The 19,852-nt window shown below is 48.3% G+C and overlaps 1 protein-coding gene across 2 annotated transcripts in view; it reads right to left on the reverse strand.

Moving 5' to 3' along the window:
• Positions 1 to 19,852, reverse strand: part of RAD51D (RAD51 paralog D) — a 151,975-nt gene that overhangs the window by 33,008 nt on the left and 99,115 nt on the right. The gene's annotated exons all lie outside the window — the stretch shown is intronic.

A 19,852-nucleotide genomic window follows, 5' to 3' on the forward strand; every position in this document is an offset into this window, starting at 1 on the left:
CCAACCTGAGCATCTGCCCTGGCATCAGAGTCCAGACAGTAGTGTTTAGCAAAGGTATGGACCGACTTCCAAGTGGCAGCCCTGCAGATATCTGCAATGGGAACATTACCTAGCAAAGCCGTTGTAGCTGCTTTGCCTCTGGTAGAATGAGCCTTAGGCTTACCCCCTAAGGTCTTGTTAGCTTTCTGATAACATAACTGAATACAGGACACAATCCACCTCAAGATGGACTGTTTTGAGGTGGTAAGACCAGTCCTGACCGATCCATAATTGACAAACAATTGGTCTGACCTACAAATGTCCTTGGTCTTATCTAAGTAGAATTTCAACACCCTTCTGACATCCAGGGAATGCAGAGACCTTTCCGCTGGAGTGGAAGAATTCTGGAAAAACGTAGGTAAAGTTATAGTCTGATTGACATGGAAATCAGAAATCACCTTAGGAAGGAACTTAGGGTGAGTACGCATCACAACCTTAGCAGCATGAAATACAGTATAAGGTTCTTGGCAACACAATGCCTGAATTTTAATCACTCTGCGGGCCGATGTAATGGCCACTGAGCACCATCATCTGAGGGACTGTGATGCGTGAAGGGATCCTGTCGTCCCAGCTCCCTCGCTTCTGGTCCCACTGATCCTCCAGACATTCCTGCAGCGTTCTCATGTGAAGGCGTGCATGCGGAAGATGCAAGAGGCCGTCGACCCCAGTAGAGAAGACACGGTCCTCACTGTTGTAGATGGAATTGCCAGAAGAGCCTGAGCCTTCCGAAGGATCGATAAGCGTTGCTCCTCCGCAGAAGACACGCTTGCTGAGAGAGTATCAATGGAGGCTCCCAAGTACTGTAGGCACTGGACAGGTGTCGGAACAGACTTGGACATGTTTATGTGCAACCCCAGTTGGTTCAACAGGACGGCCGTCCTGTTGAAGTGCAGTTGCACTTCCTGGAAGGTGGAGGCTTTGATCAACCAGTCATCCAGGTACGGGTAGACAAACACCCCATTCTTTCTCAGGTGCGTCGCCACCACTGCCATGCATTTGGAAAAGGACCTGGGTGCAGACTTCAGTTCGAACGGTAGTACGGTGTACTGATAGTGATTGGCGCTGACTAGAAAGCGCAGGAACTTACGGTGTTTCCGTGCATAGGGGCACATGGAAGTACGCATCCTGTAGATCTATTGCGCAAAGCCAGTCTCCCCTTTGCAACTGAGGATGAATCTGGTGGAAAGACAGCATGCGAAACTTTTCCCTGCGAATCCACTTGTTTGCTTGTCGCAAATCCAGAATAGGCCTGAACTCGTTCTTGTCCTTCTTGTGCACCAGGAAGAACCGTGAGTAAAGACCCTTTCCCCTCTGAGACAAAGGAACGTCTTCTATCGCCCTTTTTCTTAACAGGGTATCGGCCTCCGCTTGGAGCTCGCGCAGCTGGAACTGCGAGCGAACCGGTGGAATCGCTGGAGGGCTGACGAAACGAAGACTGTATCCATTGCAAATAGTATTCAGCACCCACTTGTCCTGAGTAATGTTTCTCCACTCTGCCAGGTAATTTTGTATGCTTCCCCCCCCACCGGAGTGGGCAACGGACGAGGAGAAAGTAGCACCTCGGGGCTTAGACCCAGCCGGGCCCTTGTTCGCCGAGGAGGACTGCTGGCTGCCTCTGCCCCTCTGCCGATTTTGGAAAGGCTGCCGCTGGTACTGCTGCTGTTGTTGTTGCTGCTGCTGGCCAGCCTGACGACCCTGTCCTCGTTTCTGAGAACCATACCTCCTCTGGAATGGACGGAAGGACTTCTGTTGTTCCTTTGGTTTTTTCAACCCAACGGCCTTCCGAGTCACTACTTCCGCCTTCATGCGGGCCATCTCCTCATCCGCATGTGTCCCAAAGAGCGTCGAACCAGAGAATGGCAAATTTGCGACTCTCTGCTGCGCCTCCGGTTTGAGAGAGGTAAGGCGCAACCAGGAATGGCGTCTTAAATTAATGCCGTGGCAATTACCATGAGCCGCCAGGAGAGAGGTGTCCGCCGCAGAGCTGATGACTTGATTGGAGACCATTATGCCCTCGTTCAAAATCTCCTGAAAGTCCTCTCTCCTATCCCTCGGAAGGAGCTCGATAAAATGTTGCAGAGACTCCCACAAGGCACGGTCATACCGACCGAAGAGCGCCGAGGCACTTGCCGCTTTCATTGATGTAGCAGCCGTACCGCAGACCTTCAGTCCGGCTGAGTCCATCTGACGGCTCTCCTTGTCCGGAAGCACCATAGAAGACGGAGCAGCTGTCACGATGACTGAGTCCGTTGCCCCCAGGATCAGAATCCGGGGGCCTGTATTTCTTTTGCAGCCGAGATGGAGCGGACTTCACTGAAGCCGGTGTCAAGAACAGCTCCATGGCCGGTTCCTCCAGTCCTGGAACCAAGGTCTCAAAGATCACAAAGGTAGATGGAGTGGGTACCGTCAATGTGATCCCTAACTTCGCTGCCTCCCTCAGCAGCACCTCCTGAGATGTCACTATGTCGTCCACAGGTGACACCTTTGTAGGAGGGGAATCCGTTAATGAAGGAGAATATCTCCGGTCACTCGAGGAACCCGTGTAACGGGACCGAGACCTGTCCCTCCTATGGCGATGACGTGACCTTGTGGAGGAGCGGTGTCTACTGCGCGTCCGATCCCTTTCTCTAGACCTCGATCTAGATCTCCTGGGCCCAGCTGGAGCCGCCGGCTTAGAGGAGGCGGAAGCGGAGGAGTTGGAGCCGGAACCTCAGGCCGAGGCTGTGGAGGTGGTGTAGGAGGCGGTGGAAGTGTAGGTGGAGGAGAAAGAGGAGGAATCGTTGCTGAAGGAGCAGGAAGCTGCAGAGGAGGCATCCTCGGAGGCAGCGGTGGAGGTGGAGGCGTCCTAGGCCTAGAAGGTGAGTAGGTCCGTGAGTACTCCGAGTCTGATGATCTCACCACTCTCCTCTTCTTCATAGTATGCCTCGCAGAAGATGTCCTAGAGGCAGACCTTTTTGCATCAGAGCGCCGGCGCCTCCGCGACCGGGAACTCGCCGACGAGGATGATAGACGTACCACTGAGACAGGGGACTCAGTCCTAGTCCTTGACCGTCTCTTTGACGTCGATTTTTCCTTTCTCGACGTCGACCTTTTCGACTTCCTACTCCTCGACGTCAATCTCCTAGACGTCGACGAACTCCTCGATGTCGAACGCCTTCTCTTCGACGTCGAGCGCTTTCTCTTCGACGTCGTATCTACGTTGACGGCGAACGGCAGTACAGTGTCGACGGCGAACGCCTACGCCTCCTGGACTCATCTCGACGTCGATGATTTGTCAACGCCGGCAAAGTCCTCGACGTCGACCTCGTCCGAGGTCTCGACGTCCTGCCTCTCGACGTCGAGCGGCGACGTCGAGCGGCGACGCCGCTTGGACCCTGAGCCCTGGGTCGACGGACAGCCATTAGTTGTCATACCTCTCGACGCTGACGTCGTAGCTATCGACGTTGACCGGGATCTCTGCCTTTTCCTGGCCTTTTCCTGACTGGGGAGCCCCCAAGAGGCCGAAGCAGAGGACGATGACAGAGTCCCTCCATGCCCAGAAGTCCCACCTGGCTCTTCATGTCTCCTCTGCTCCAGGCTTTGGAGATGAATCTTCTCCCTGTCACGCAGGGTCCTCCTGGAAAAAGAGTGACAGATATCACAGGAGTCAGGGACATGGTAGCAGGGAAGACAGAGTATGCATACTCTGTGGGGGTCAGATTTAGCCTTCTTCCTACTACACTCAGGGCACTTGTCGAATAAAGCAGGCATATTCGACAGAAAGAGTGGCAAAAACTGGGGAAAAACTACAGCAATAGGAAGAGGAAGACCCTGGACTTCAAGTGAAACACTCAAAACACTGAAAAGTGTCAAAAATTGAAGAAATACCCAAAAAGGGAGAGCTCAATGCTCCAGGGCCCTGCTAGCAGGAGCCGGAAAAAAGAACTGAAAGTAAAAGGACTTTGGCTGTGCATCCTGGGATACCGAGGGTCTCTGGAAAGTTCCTTAAAGGCACGGTATCCCTTTTCCAGACACATAATGGCAGCCTATGGGGGCTTGTCTGTCCAACCCTTCCTCTCTATCATTGCAAGGATTTTGGTGAAGGGAAGTTTCTCTATGAGTGAAACTTGGTAATATATGAAAAATTTGGTTTTATTTGGCTATCCTTTTCATTTTAAGTTGAAGTGCTGGCCAGTGTAGCCTTGTGGTTATAGGCTGCATTATTTGTCTTTGATTTTCTCTCAAGTGTCTATGCAGGACTGCAAAGAAGACAGCTTAAGAGATTATTTTTGATTGCTCCGGGGTCCCCGCACATGGGCAGGACTATTCACTAGATTATGACTATACACAGAGATCCCCTACTACAGAACCATAATTCCACTTTACCTGAATTTTTTTTAATTGAATCTATTCACATTTACATACAAAAATTTAAATATGTACGCACACATAAAACCATTTTCAAGGTGTTGAAAGACCTTACCGCCAAAAAGGTGACTGCGATCCACCAGAGCTCTGTCGAGCACTGTGAAATACTGGCGGATTTTTTCTTGGAAAAGGTCAATGCTATTTATCGGGCTTTTCCGTCGGTTATTCCATCTGCAGACTCACCTTTTAAACTTTTGACACCTGTGGAGTTGCACTCTTTTCCGAATCTAACATCTGAAAGCCTTGGCAAACTGGCTTGCCAAGTGAAGTCAGGGTCCCCAGCAGATCCGCTCTGTTGAGCTGTGTTCAAAGACCTAGCTGTGTATGACACCTCGCCGCTATGTTCTTTGATCAATACGTCGCTTACAACCGGCGTAGTTCCACACAAGTGGAAACAGGCCATGGTCCGGCCTATTCTCAAGAAACCTAACCTGGATGGTAGCAAGCCCGAAAGTTATCGGCCAATTTCACTCCTGCCGTGGCCTGCCAAGGTGACTGAGGCGCATGTCAACGCGGTCCTCTCGGAACATCTACACCAAGCCGATATCCTTGATATGACGCAGAATGGGTTTCAGGCAGGTCATAGCACGGAGACGGCTCTGCTGTATATGGTGGAGCATCTGCGCTCCGTGCTTGATGCGGGTCAAACGGCGGCGCTGGTGCTATTGGATCTGAGCGCCGCCTTTGACACCGTATCACACCCCATCCTTCTGCGTCGTCTAGAGGAGGCTGGTGTCACCGGCATCGCTCTCCAGTGGTTCCGGTCTTTTTTAGCCAATCGGACCTTTAGCGTGACCGTCCCACCGTATCAGTCCAAATACCATCCGTTGGATCTAGGGGTCCCCCAAGGCTCCTCGCTGAGTCCTACGTTGTTTAATCTATACGTAAGGCCGCTAGCTGAGGTTGTCCGGCAATGGGGTATGACAATGGTGTCATACGCCGATGATACCCAGCTAGCGGTCACTATCAGCAGGGATGCCGATGTGGATGCACCCAGATTCCAACAAGGACTGCGGGCGGTCGCTGGCTGGATGACGTCCAACTGTCTCCAGCTGAACGCCAGTAAGACCGAGGTCATGATTTTTGGCAAACGGCCGGAACTTTGGGGAGAGAGATGGTGGCCAGGGGATTTGGGTCTTACACCTACCCCAGTCTCTGAGCTTAAAAACCTCGGGGTACGGTTGGATCCTTCCCTTACGTTTGCCTGTCATACCAAACGTACGGCGGCCTGTTGTTATGGCATTCTACGGGGGCTCCGTCCTGTGCTTAGGTTTTTTGATGCCGCCACCAGGCAACTCGTGATCCAAGCCACTGTCATCTCTAGGCTGGATTATGCGAGCTCCCTGTTGGCAGGCCTGAACCAGGCAGAAATTGGACGTCTGCAGCGGATCCAGAACGCCGCAGCTAGATCGGTGGTAGGATTACCTAGATCGTGCCCCACTTCCAGTACCCTGCGCTCGCTGCACTGGCTTCCGGTTGCTCAGCGGATTCAGTTCAAGGTCCTCTGTGTTGCCTATAAAATACTCAAGGGGTCTCCGGCCATGATTCTTTCAAAACTTCTGGCTCATTATATTCCAGCGCGAGCTTTAAGATCTGCTGATTTAGAACTGGCTGTTGTTCCGCGTTTTAAGCGCAGCAGAGCTGGCGGACGGTCCTTCCAAGTCCGTGCGGCGGTGCTTTGGAACTCCCTTCCCCCGGCGATTCGTGCCCTCAGGGACCTGCTTTCCTTTCGCCGTGCGGTGAAAACCTTCTTGTTCCCTTAGTTTTAAATTTTCTGTGTGTGCTGTCTCGTTGTGTTGTGCTGCTACCTTGTCGTGGCGCCAGGACGCTCCTTTGTTGGAGCATCTGTGCGCCTAATAAAAACGCATAACATAACATAAAAACGCATAACATAACATAACACATACACACAGAGCTCAGGATCTTTGTACCTGGCCGTCGGACTGCCATGTACAGGTTGAGGGAAATGTACATCGTAATCCCTACAGCGGTGCCGAAGCAGGCACCGCCACTTTTGTGGGGATTATGGTCCCACCGCTGCCCCAACAGGCTCTTTGAGCCCATTGGAAAGGCAGAGGTTGGTCCTTTCGTCCAATGCCTCATAATCCGGCGGTCGGACCGCTTCTGTGGATGTAGGTTGGGCCGCCAAAGAGGACCTGTTGGCGCCAGGTCCACCGACATCGAAATAAGTCCCTATATATCAAAAAATAAACATACAATTAAATAAAAAAATATTTACTACAGATAACATTACTTCGGGAAATAAAAACACATACTTAAATAAATGTTAGTACCTTAAAAATAAATCACCAAAAATTAATCTTTAAAAATTTAAAACAAAAATGCTTATAAAAATACCCTTGCAGATGGGGCGTGGCTAAGGCGCGTTGCGGAATGGCTGCCATTTGAGGGAGCTCCGCGCGGCAGAATATTAACCGAGCTAATACTATCCTTTTCGCCCCCCCTGCGGGCGCTGAATCTTCCCTGAGGCATTGGGGATGATTAACTGAGCAAGCTGGTGAACTTTGATGCCTAGTATCCCCGTGTGCTGGCCGGAGGACTGCCGAGAAAGAACAGGCGGGTGTGACCAGAAAATGGCGGTGCCCCTGTGATCGGGCTGTGAGAGCGAAGTACTGGTGGACGTGGACTTGGCTGGCCCGGCGTCTACGGGGCCACGGAGACCCTTGGCGGCCCCCGGGAAGTTAGTGGGCACTCTCCGATTTGTGGAGCGAGATCGCTCGCTACTGTGTTGGAGGCATCGGCGGGCATCACTGGACGCTGTACCTGCGGGGGCGCACCGAACATCCGTGTGGAGCAGCCGTTGCTAGAGGAGACGGACGCTTGTGGTGCCGCTCTGCGGGGGACCCGCGATACAGATTGAAGGGCCCAGGACGGGCAGAGATGCGGCAACGGACCGGCTCAGACGTCCTGGCCCTGGGCGGGCCTGCTTGGCCCCTGTGAGGGCTGGTGCCTCGGCTGTCTGTGTGGGTCGGCTGCGGCGGGTGGCGGCTCTGGCTGGGCTCCGCGCCCTGACTGGCGCGCCCTGGTGCTTTCTCCCGTATCTGGGGTTGCTCTTGGGGGCTGACTGTGCCCCACTGCTGTCCTCACATAGGACGAGTGGGGGAGGTGGCTCCCGGCGGGTGTCCCTAACGTGGGAGTGGCGCTGGGGGCGCGGTTCTGGGTCCGGTGCACGAGCTGTGGGCCCTCTGGAGGTCCTGGTGGCATGATCCTGCCCCTGACACGAGCGTGGGCCCTGCTGGGTCACATCAGTCTCTGGCGCGGTGGAGCGAGCTTCCAAGTTCAGCTTGTCTGGGAGAGGGGTGTGCCCCTACCGGAGAGTGTGGAGGCAATTGCTGTGAGGACAAAGTGCTGTGTTACCTGGTGCGCCAGCTGCTGGGGCGGGCCTTGGGAAGGGTAAACTACCTGAGGGAGCCCATTGAGTCTGACACTGCGGTGGGGCACGCTGAGAGGGCGTGGCCTGCTCTTGCTTCACAATGGGCAACTCCGAGCCGAGGCAAGCGAAACTTCAATTTGAGAACAAGAGGCTGACGCGGGCTGCGGATGGTCCGGGTGAGTCGGAGGACACCACGAGTACTACGGGCCAAGGTGAGGGGGCGGAGGACGACATGAGAACCATCCTCCTAGAACTATGGGAGGGAATGAAATCAATAGACACCAAGATAGATGCCTTAGCAGCGGGTCTTGACGTAGTAAAGAAGGAAGTTGAGAAACATGAACACCGGCTTGACGTGCTGGAAAACAGAGTGTCGGATGGACATGATACGCAGGCTGAGATGCGAACACAGTTCCTCCAGATGGAGAAGGTGCTGGCGGTGATAAGTGCCAAGAATGAGGACTTGGAGGCGCGGTCGCGCAGAAACAACGTTCACATCCATGGCCTTTCGGAGTCCACACCCATAAACAAAATGGAGCCCTTTGTGGACGGACTGCTGCGTGAACTGTTTGTACCGGCCTTGTCGTCAGTGATGATAGTGGAGAGGGCCCATCGCTCACTGGGACCACGGCCCAAGCCGGGCGCACCTCCACGTCCTATTATTTCACGGATCCTAAACTACGCTGTCAGAGACGCCATCCTCAGGGAAGCTCGTGCTAAGGAACCGGTGGTGTATAAAGGAGACAAACTATCATTCTTCCCGGACTATACACCTGCGGTGCAAGCAGCGCGCAAAGAATTTGTGCCGGCAAAAAAGCTATTGAGAGAATCGGCCGTGCCCTATGCTATGCTGTATCCTGCCAAATTAAAGATCACACACGAGGAACAATTGCATTTTTTCACGGATGCGAAATAGGCACTAAAGTTCACTAAACACATATGCAAGACGAAATCCGAAAAGCAATCACCTGAACTGTCAATGCTGGAGTCGGGACTGGAGGAAGCGGACTGAGTGATGCTCTGGTGGCCTCCGGCTCGGGCTGGGCTCTTTCAGCGGCTGTACAGAGAACATGGGTGACTTTGATCTGAAAGGGCTGCTGGTGGGCCGTAGATTTGTTATTGTTTCTTGAGAGAAAGCTTCTGTCACTCGGGGAAGTTCATTATCATTTTTAACAGTACTTGTGTAGGAGATAAGTAGGGGGGTACAGTAGTGATTCCGGCAACCGCACCTCGGTGCGTGCATACGTGCCGTGCCTCTCCCCAAATTGGGTGATCCCCATATGGTACCTGGGGCTACTGGGTGCAAGGCTTCTAGGTTGGGGGGGGGGGGGGGGGACAGTGGTTCCGACCGGATTGGGAGGTTGGAGTGGGTGGCGGGCGGGATGTGATGGAGAGGGAAGGGGCATTGTTGTATGATTTGCGATTAGTTTTGTTTTATTGTAGGCAATTCACATGTTTTGGATGTCTGTATGAGACAGAAACAATGTTGGGTACTGTTATGTGCTGGGTCCTTGCAGCACTGATCAGATGGCGATCCAATGCGATCTTTACCCTAATAAATGGCAGGTAGCTGTAGGTTGCTTACCAGGAATGTGCGTGGTCTCAACTCGCCTAAAAAAGTACGGCATATCTGAATAGGCACCAGATACAAGTTGCTCTACTGCAGGAAACGCACTTGACCAAACATACGGAGGGGGAGGTGGCACGTAGATGGGCGGTGTTCCGACTAGCTGCGTCATACTCCTCTTATGCACGAGGTGTGCTGATATTGATCAAGAAGGGGACAGACTTCACACCGTTACACACATATACTGATGATGAAGGGAGATGTGCTATGGTGTGTGGTAAACTACATGGTGCGCTGATAACTGTTGTCAATCTCTATGGTCCGATCTTAGATGATCCGGCGTGTGTGGACCGCATATGTGGTAAGCTGCACGATTGGCCGACATCCACCGTATGTGGGGAGAGGATCTTAATACCTATCTGAACGTGACATTAGACACATCTAGCCCAATCTCGCATGGGACTACTAGGGTAGCCAAGAGCATAGTCAGGGCCATGGCGGAATTTGGACTCTATGATGCCTGGAGAGAACAGCACCCACGGGCGAGAGAGGGTACGCACGCCACGCCTATTTATGGCAGCTGGTCACCTCTGGACTACTGGCTGGTCGGGGGGGGGGGGGAGGTGATGGATTGGGTGGCTGAGCTGATACCCATGGCTCGGACGCTGTCGGACCACAGTCCGGTTGTCCTGGAGGTGACAGTACCCGGGGCGGTAAGGCGTCCCTTTACTAGGAGGTTGCGCTCCGAGGCGCTCCTCGACCCACTTTTTGAGTCGACGGTTAGGGAGGCCATAGTACAGTATTTCACATTAAACAAAGGATCTGTGAAAGAATCCTCCACCCTGTGGGAGGCCTTTAAAGTTACAATTAGGGGAGTTTGCATAGGGACGGCGGCGGGCACACTAAAGGATATACGTACGCAGCTTCAGCGGGTGGAAAGCCAATTATGTATGCTAGAGAGAGAGTATTCGGTCACACCGGGGGAGGCGACACTATCTAGCATACATGGGCTGATCAGAGAGAATGAAGACCTAGCCGACACAGAGATAAAATACTTATCTAGAAGACACACGGCGAGACGTTATGGTGAGGCAGGTAGACCGGGTCGCACACTGGCGCTCAAGATTAGGGAGAGATTGGACCAGCCCAGAGTAGATAGGATAGTCGATGACACGGGGGTGAACATTATAGACCTAGGGATATCGTTGAACAATTCTGAAGCTTTTATGCAGGACTGTACGCGTCGCGTTTCTCCGCTACGGCACAGGACTTTGAGATGTACCTAGACGACATTGACTGCGCATGGCTCTCTGACGTGCAGAGAAAATATTTATGCTTACCCATAGAAGAACAAGATATCAAGACAGCGATAGCTGCGCTGTCCAGCGGCAAGGCACCTGGCACCCGATGGACTTACAGCTGAATTCTATAAGAAATATGCCGACTTGCTAGCTCCGTACCTCCTGGAAATTATGGCAAGGCATGTTCGAAACTGGAAGATTGGGTGGATGTCTGGATCGGGCTGCCTCTGTCGCTGGCAGACCGCATTGCGCTGGTCAAGATGGTGCGCTGGTCAAGATGGTAGTGTTGCCACGATTCCTTTATTTGTTTGTAAATATTCCTGTAGGCCTCACCAAGTGCTTTTTAGGTTTCGCCTCGTCGTAAGCTGCGCACCGCGCAGCTTTTCGGCGCAGGCGAAATCTAATGTTTACAGTATGTGTGTGTTGTCTCGCCCTCTCTTTCCATAAATGGAGGCTAGCCATTGGAAGAGAGATCTGCTCGTCATTCTGCGAGCAGATTCGTGGGCGTTCCCGCGATTTTTACTCATCCCGCCCCTATGCGATCGTCATGCGGCGGTTGTTTATTTTTTTTTCTTCAAGCTTTGTTTTCGCCATTTTTAAAGTGAGGTTTTCAGGGGTGGGTTGCGCGATGTCCCGCTCTCCGTTCCCGCCCCCCCTCCCGCTGTCCGTGTGCCCGTTCCTGCCCCCATTCCCGCTGTTCGTGTGCCCGTTCCCGCCCCCCCTCCCGCTGTCCGTGCTCCGTGTGACTGCTATTGTCGGCGGTTACTTCCCAGGCTGTTCGTTTGTTTGGAGATTGCATTAGTGCTGTACTCTTAATTCCATCTCAGGGACAGCATAGGTCTATGTTAGTTTATTTATGTTCTTTTTCCGGAATCTGTGTTTCCGAGGTTATTAGCCTTTCCTGTACTTTTCCCCCGCCCTTGTGCTCCGCCCGGCGGCCGGGTTTTGCTGCGCCGTCCGGCCGGGCACAGCCACAGTCATCAATAAGGCAATTAAAATATACACGTCAGCCAACAACCAAAGGCAATTGAGTGAAAAGGTCCTCGGTTTATTTTTGAGGGCATCAGCATACACAAATGTTTCTGCAAGGCGGAACAGGTCATTTGTTTAATACTTTTGACTTAACGTTTTGGTACACAATTAGCGACATGATGAATGACTTGTGGCAGTGCCTTTTGACAGGTTAAACACCTCATAGCAAGCAAAGACCATTCACGTACATCGTATGCTGTGGCAGTAGAATCTCTAAGATTGGCATTCCTCCTAGGTCAGGAAAATCTCACCTATCCAGGGAACTGAACCAACTTTGGTGTGGTACTTAGCAGTGCACAAAACACTAGACGGTGTCCCGTTGAACATGGAAAAACGCAAACGTCTGTGCTGTTCTAGTATGCCAAGCAAGCACCATTATCTGAACCAATCAAAATAGTAGTAACTGGAGGCCTCGGATATTAGTTCATGTATTAATGCTTTATCAATGTGAAGGGTGCAGGGACTGGATGGTAGCTGGTGCTGTCCAACACTCAGTCATACTGTCTTGCCTGAGCGAGCATGTGCACCTTTTACTTCTCGAGTGTGGTTCTTAATATTGATGTTTTTTCTAGAGCATATAAATCATACTTGCGTTCTGCAGAGTTCGTATTTTCTTTACATTTTTCCAATATATTTGAGACTGCACTCATTTAATATATTTTTCAGTAATGAATAATTAGTCCTGACCTGTCTTCTGTGTTTATTGTTCCACTGGATTATCGATTCTTGCTGTTGGTACTTAATAATCATTGGGATACTGCAGTAATAAGCAACAAAGATGTGTCACCTAGCCCTGTTCTTTGCAAGGACCTAGTTCCTCTTCTAGTCTCAGCTCAAATGTTGGTGCTTTTTGTGTCTTTGAATTTCTTCATCCTTTTAGACTAGGAGTCACCTTCTTTTAAACCAGCTGCCATTACCCAATCTATAACAGTGCTGTTTTCTCCATGATTTCTCTGACTTTTCTGTATACCTCTCCCGCTGTCCGTGCTCCGTGTGACTGCTATTGTCGGCAGTTACTTCCCTGGCTGTTCGTTTGTTTGGAGATTGCATTAGTGCTGTACTCTTAATTCCATCTCAGGGACAGCATAGGTCTTTGTTCGTTTATTTACGTTCTTTTTACGTTCTTTTTTCGGAATCTGTGTTTCCGAGGTTATTAGCCTTTCCTGTACTCTTCCCCCACCCTTGTGCTCCGCCCGGCGGCCGGGTTTTGCTCCGCCGTCCGGCCGGGCACAGACAGCCACTCTTCCCCCGCCCTTGTGCTCCGCCCGGCGGTCGGGCTTTGCTCCGTCGTCCGGCTGGACACAGCCTGGTGTTTTTACCTCCTTGATTCACGGACCGGAGCTGTCTCCCGTTTGGTGAATCCTTTCCCATTGGCAGTGGTATAGATCCAGAGGGGATCTTGCGTGGACCAGAGGTGGTGTGTTTTCAGAACGCTACTACATAGAATCACGGTAACAGCGTATTACGCTGCCTTAACTTACCTTATGTTGGGACGTATGACTAATATTACCAATTATATGTAGATGACCTGAGCAGACAGCAAGATAGAGACTCGCACTTCTCTGCCCTCTGTCTCTACAATCGCGATCTGCCCGCTTTTCCTCTCTCACCCTCTTTGGTTATTTTACTTCGTCCTTGCCTTCTCTTTATTGCCCTTTTCTCTCCCACTCCTTCTTTTCCCTCTTTGTTTGCCTGCAGTCATTCTGTTCTCTTCTCTCTCCTGCCTCCCCTCTCACGCTTTTCTTTGCCTCCTACTTTATTCCTCTCTTTCTCCCTCTCTCACTGCCACACGGGCCTGTGCCTCCTTGAAGGGCCCTGCTTGACACACGGCTCTTCCGGTTCCAACACACAAAACCTCCCCCTTTCAGTGGAAAAGACTAAGGTTTTGTTCCTGAAGCAGAAGGGGGGTCTCAAATCTATGATTTCGCTTTTATTTTTTGCAAGCTTAAGATAGTCAGCAGGGTGGGGTGACGCCGGCCTCCTAAAAACGGGCCCTGAAATGATAGCTCTGTTCTGTGGCCGAGGCCTCCTGATTTGCATGAAAACGCCTTGTGGGCTTTAATGAGTGTCTGGGCTTGCGGGCCTCAGCCCTGGAAACCCCACAGTGCATATACATCTTGTAGGGCGAGATTAAGCTAATGGCAATGTAAATGACAAGAAGCTCGCATAGTAGCAGTATCTAAGTATTCCACACAAAGTCATAATTATAAAAAAATCATCACCAAGCATTGGAGGATGCTCAAACTAGAACCAGACTTTCAGAAATCATTCGAACAAACCCCAATATTTGCTCATACCAGAGCCCAAAATTTGGGCGAAATCTTAAAAAATCGGCCACAAAAAGCCAAAGAATTCAAAGGTACGAAACCATGTCTAAACTGCGGGAACAGTATAATAAAAGGAAACAAAATAAATCATCCTACGAAAGGACATGAGACTAAACTGAGGGTGAACGCAACATGTGAAACGAAAAACGTAATCTATGCACTGAAATGTCCCTGCGGGAAACTATACGTCGGTAAAACCGAAAGAAGCATTAAGACCAGATTAACAGAACATAAATCAAACATTCGGATGAAAAATATCAAATCATCAGTGGCCTCGCACTTTATGGAGGCACAACACAATATCTCACAATTGAAGTATTTGATTTTGGAGACTGTAGAAAAGACTGAAGGAAGAGATAACACCAAAGTTATGCTACAACGAGAACATTTTTCGATTCATAAATTAAGTACCCAGAGCCCGGCTGGGCTAAATGAACGCATGGAATTATCATGTTATCTAATTGTTCCTCCTTGCTCATATAAAAGGACTACTGCACAGTAGAAATGTTATGAGTATTAAAATGTATACATTTATTTTGTTTGTATATCACCGTTCTACACACACACCCAGTGGATTCCACGATAGCTCACATTTTAGGAGCTTGAGTTTTTGCGTTTTTTGTGTTTGACAGTAATGGAGGGGTTCAATCCCCGGGTGGGGATGGGTTGACATGCTTTATGATTTTTTCCTCAAATTTCCTGTTTTATTAATATTTGACATTATTAGTAACACTCACGAGCACACGGACCTAAGTTTTGCCACTTTACAAGTAGAAAACGGCATATTAGGACATAAATTGCACGAAGGAACAGAAGTCACGTGCACGGACCATGAGTCTATAGCGACTTGATATTAGGGGTGAGCAATCCGTGAGGAGGTTGTTGACTGACAGGAGTATGTCGGGAAGTTAGGCGATGAGAGACCGGAGAGACGCCATTCACAGCGTTTTTTTCAGGTTAGTTGACGTTAGATAAAGACAGCAAGGGGGTTGTAAGACGATAAGAAATGAATTTAACGTCGATCCAGCACACTTAACCACAGCCACGTTTTTGTATTTTATGTTTCCACAGAGTTTGTGAACAGCTCACATGCGACATGTAAGTGAGACACAACCATGAGGGTAGATGTCAGTAAACACACGGGTTATAAAGGTTTGACAGGGTGATATGTATTTAAGACACATAGTAGGATTGTTTATACTGAAGTACACTTACATATACTCATGAATTTCATACTTTGATTGTAGATATGATTCCCTGATGAAGGGCGGGATTGACACGCCCGAAATGCATTGGATTTGAATAGAAACTGTGTCGCTGATGGAAATATGATGAAATATTTTACAAACAGTTGAAATGGAAGAAAAGAAAAAATATTGAAAATAAATATGTGAAATCAAGCAAGGAACTATTGTTTGGAATCTTCTTTTGTCCAAAGAGGAGAATTAGGAGTGCCCGCAGGGATGTCTTCAGTAGTTCACTAAAGACACTGTCAGCAATTGTTTGTAGGCGCCCAGGGACGTTGGCGGCCACCTACGGAGCACCCACCACAGAAAAAAGCCCACATTAATAGTAAGCTGTGCACTAATTCCCAATCTAAGCATTTAATGTAAATGACAATGCCATTTATTTATCTGTTTTCAAAACCAACACAAATACAAATTTTGCAATTTACAATGCTAATAGCTCTAACTTTTCCAAAGGCGAAACCATTGCATTGTAAATGCTTGTTTAAGTCCCTTCGGAGCCAGTTAATCCGACTGGTATGGGGAGGCAAGAGTGCAAGAGTGCGGTCTCACGAAGTGTTATGAAAGAGGGGGCTTTGATGCTCCAGACTTTTATGTCTATTACTTAAGTGAACAAAGCGATACAAAAGGGGATGATGGACGGAGCGTTTGAGCAAATCAAACACTCACCCCCAGTCAACTGATCTGGGTTTAATCCATTACCATTCTTTAGTTCACTCAGCCACCCCAGTTCAGACATGGCCATATGCAAATCAGTCTGACCCTGTGCCTCATGGGAACAGTCCATCCCGAACTGCCAAGTCATGTCTTCCCTGGACCAGAAACAAGCATCCTGGGACGGGTTTCGGATTCATAATCCTCATCAGCCAGGCTATCTTGAATCCAGTGGCCAAGTGAACAAGGGACTCACGTCTGAGCATACCCTGCCACACTTAGAGCGAACAAAGCGATACAAAAGGGGATGATGGACGGAGCGTTTTACCAAATCAAACACTCACCCCCAGTCAACTGATCTGGGTTTAATCCATCACCATTCTTTAGCTCACTCAGCCACCCCAGTTCCGACATGGCCATATGCAAATCAGTCTGACCCTGTGCCTCATGGGAACAGTCCAGCCCGAACTAACCCTTTTGTTTCGCTTTATTCCCGCTGTGAAGCAATCTGTTATTGAATAATTAATATCTACCTGGTGAAGGACACATTCAGAGCCTGCACTACTTATTACTTTAGGCACGAAATATCCTAACTCAAAGAATTATCCCTTCTTGGCAAGTTTCAGGATTCAGCTCTCCCTCCATCTTTAGAGGGAGACAGAAAGCAGAATTTTGGTAGAATTTCCAGGAGCCAAGTCATAAGGCAGGTCATTTGCATGTCATTCTACATTCTTCAAAACCGGAACAGAATTGAAGGTTTACATTACTTCTTACTCATGAGGTAGCTGATGTTCATAGACCTCGGAGGCAAAAGCAGCTGCTGTGCAGCCGTAAATATACAACGACTTGCTCAATACTACAGCTAGGACCATAAATGGCTCAGTTTCTTTGTGACGTCAACCATGGCTCAGGGCTTAATTCCTTCTTGACAACATTCAGCTCAAGGTCATGATTTTTCCTTTGGAGGTCCTTGATAGGACATACATAAAAAAGCAAAATTGAAAGTTTTAAAGTGCTCTATAAATGTGAAGGAATATGAAGTAGTAAATTAAAAATTAAGTTGATTTCCTTGTCTTGATTTATGGGAGCAGCACAAATACAGCAAATGGGATGTAGCAGGGACAGTTGGTGGCGTCAATTAAACAGCACTGGTATGCGTCGACAAAAAGAGAACATGCAGTAGCAGTATAAAAGACCAAGGGTAAGATGTACTACCCTGGAAATAGTGCCTCGCAAATTGCGAGTCTTTTGCGACTCGCAATTTGCAAGGCACTATTCTCAATGTACAACAGTGTATTTCACACTGTTAGCGATTCCCAATGGGGTTGCAAATAGAGAGGCTCATGAATACTAATGAGCCTCTCGCAATTTGCTACCCCATTGGGAATGGCAGGCCCTCCCAGGTATGGTGGCTTGGGCTCAGCAGACCACCATGTCTGGGACTGCTTTTAGATAAAGCAGCTTTTTTTACAAACGCAGCCCGTTTTCCTTAACCCCTTGCCTGTGGGGCTAATTCCCCCGCTGTGCTGGGGAGCAGGGGGCGCGCACAGCGCCTCGGTGCTCATGACGAGCTCAGCTCGCCATGAGCCACGGTGGCTGGGCGCTCATGACGAGCTGAGCTCGTCACGGCCATACCCGTTTCTTTAGAACGCTCAGCACAGCGGGGAATTAGCCCCACGTGCGAGCGTTGTGGCCGTTATGACGAGCTGAGCTCGTCATGAGCATGGGAGGGGTTAAAGGAAAACGGGATGCATTTAAAAAAATTAATAAAATGAAACGTTTTTGTTTCATTTTTTAAGGGCAGGCAGTGGTCCTTGGGAGCACTGCCTGCCCTTAAAAAATATTTGCTCCAGCGTTTGCAAAGAGGACCCCATTCCCTTTTGCGACCCCATTACCACCCCCTTGAAGAGGGTGGTAATTTGCGAGTGTTTTGCGCCCGGGCACAAAACATTCTTACATAGGGTTGTGCACGCTATTTGGAAAGGAACGCCCCTTCCTAATAGCAAGTCGCAAATGCCTATTTTGTGAGTCGCAAAATATTGTGAGTCGCAAAATAGGATTTGCGCATGCAATAATGGTCGTACATCTGGCCCCAAGTGATATAATTTGTCTTTTAGAAATAACATTTTAAAAAGCAACAACCTTCCTATTGAAAATAAAATGTTAATTTCAGCACATTTTTTTTTGTGAACTAAATAAAATATTCCATAATTTGTGTAAAGTATACTAGTTTCTATATTTTTGTGTATTATTTTGAGATTCAAATTATGGAACTTATTTAGACGGGATCCACGGCTTCCAGTAGTGATCGAGTGGAAATCCACAGAAGTAAAATATTAAGAACCACTACTGTAGATGAAGGCCTCATTAGTGAAGTCATAGTATCAATAAGGGGAGTAGTGGTTGCATAGGTCTTCATCCATGGTAAATTTCAGTTGTTTTAAGAAGTATGATGTAAGATGACCGTCCCCTAATCAAATGCTTTTTAATGGACATTCCTCTATGGGAGGCTTGGTTTGATGTAAGTGCACACAGTTCTGCAACTCCTGCAAGCATTAGAGCATTAGTTTTTGCCTATGTGATTGATAGAAACACACTGAAAGTATGATTATTGTTTTATTGAGATGGGCACTTTTTTAATTACAGATTTCTCTTATGAAGTTTGTTTTATTTTGTTTTGCACTGCACATGTTTATTATTATTGCGAAAAACCTTAAGCATGAACAGAAACTCTGAAACAGTAATGAGCATATTCTAAATATTTGCACTTGCATTGTCACTGACATTGTGTTATTTATGGTTTACATTTTTTCTTTATTTAAACAGTACACTGACATTTTCAATTATTGGGGTATATACTTTGAAGTTTGAATGTTGTAACAAATACTGTATTTTTTTTTCAAGGCATTTGGTATAATACGTCCTGGTACCATTAAACCGGCTGCACCATTAAATCATGACCCCAGTGCCTGCTAGATAACTGAACTTTGCCTGTTTTAAGAAGGTACAGTTGGTGCAATTGGTGTCCTTTATATTATATAACAACGAAAATACAGGTGGCTGTTTACATTACTTTGGACATCTCAAACCGTTTATAGCAATTATTAAACTATAACACCAGGTGTAAAGCGAACTAAATTAGACAAAGCATTTGCCTGCTTGTTTTAAGAATGTGCAGTTCATAAGGAAATTTTTAATGCCGTAGTTGATTTTATAAAATGTATTGTTATGGTTTTAATTAACTGAAACAATAAAAATGTTCATTCTGAATGTGCAGTTGATGTTCTCGACATTATATAACAACGGAAATACAGGACGCTGTTTAAATTCTTTTGGAGAACTCAAAACCTTTTTTTAAAGTAATTATTAAGCTAAAATACCACACTTTAAAAGTATGCAAATAAATATGAATGCATTTACATCCACGGAAACATGAACAGCAAAATTCTCACTATTTGGAAATAACTCCTGCTTCAGTTTGCAGAGTATCGCTCAATTACCACGCTGCTTATTCATTTGGCCAACGGAAAATACAGCAAACAATATAAAATGTTTTTGGTGCTAGAACAATACAATCTGTCTGGAAAAAAAGCGAGTCTTACTACCTACCTGCTGACTAAGCTAAACGCTCGCTGTTAAAAAAGTGGAGAACTCACACCAAAGAAGAAAAAAACATGTTTTAAATTCTTTTTAAGTATTCGAAAATAATAGAACCTTTCCGAAAAAGAACAGCAGCACAAATCCCATACAATCACTAAACACGCTCGTTCACAAAGATCAGCTTTGACGGAATGCGACAACAATGCCCAGCAGTTGACATTTTCAGATTCATTGCTCTTCAACCTATACAGCCTCCCTTCCTGGCCAGTAGAAGGAACAGGCTG

This window comes from Lissotriton helveticus, chromosome 3_1 (assembly GCF_964261635.1).
Source record: "Lissotriton helveticus chromosome 3_1, aLisHel1.1, whole genome shotgun sequence".
Taxonomy (NCBI): domain Eukaryota; kingdom Metazoa; phylum Chordata; class Amphibia; order Caudata; family Salamandridae; genus Lissotriton; species Lissotriton helveticus.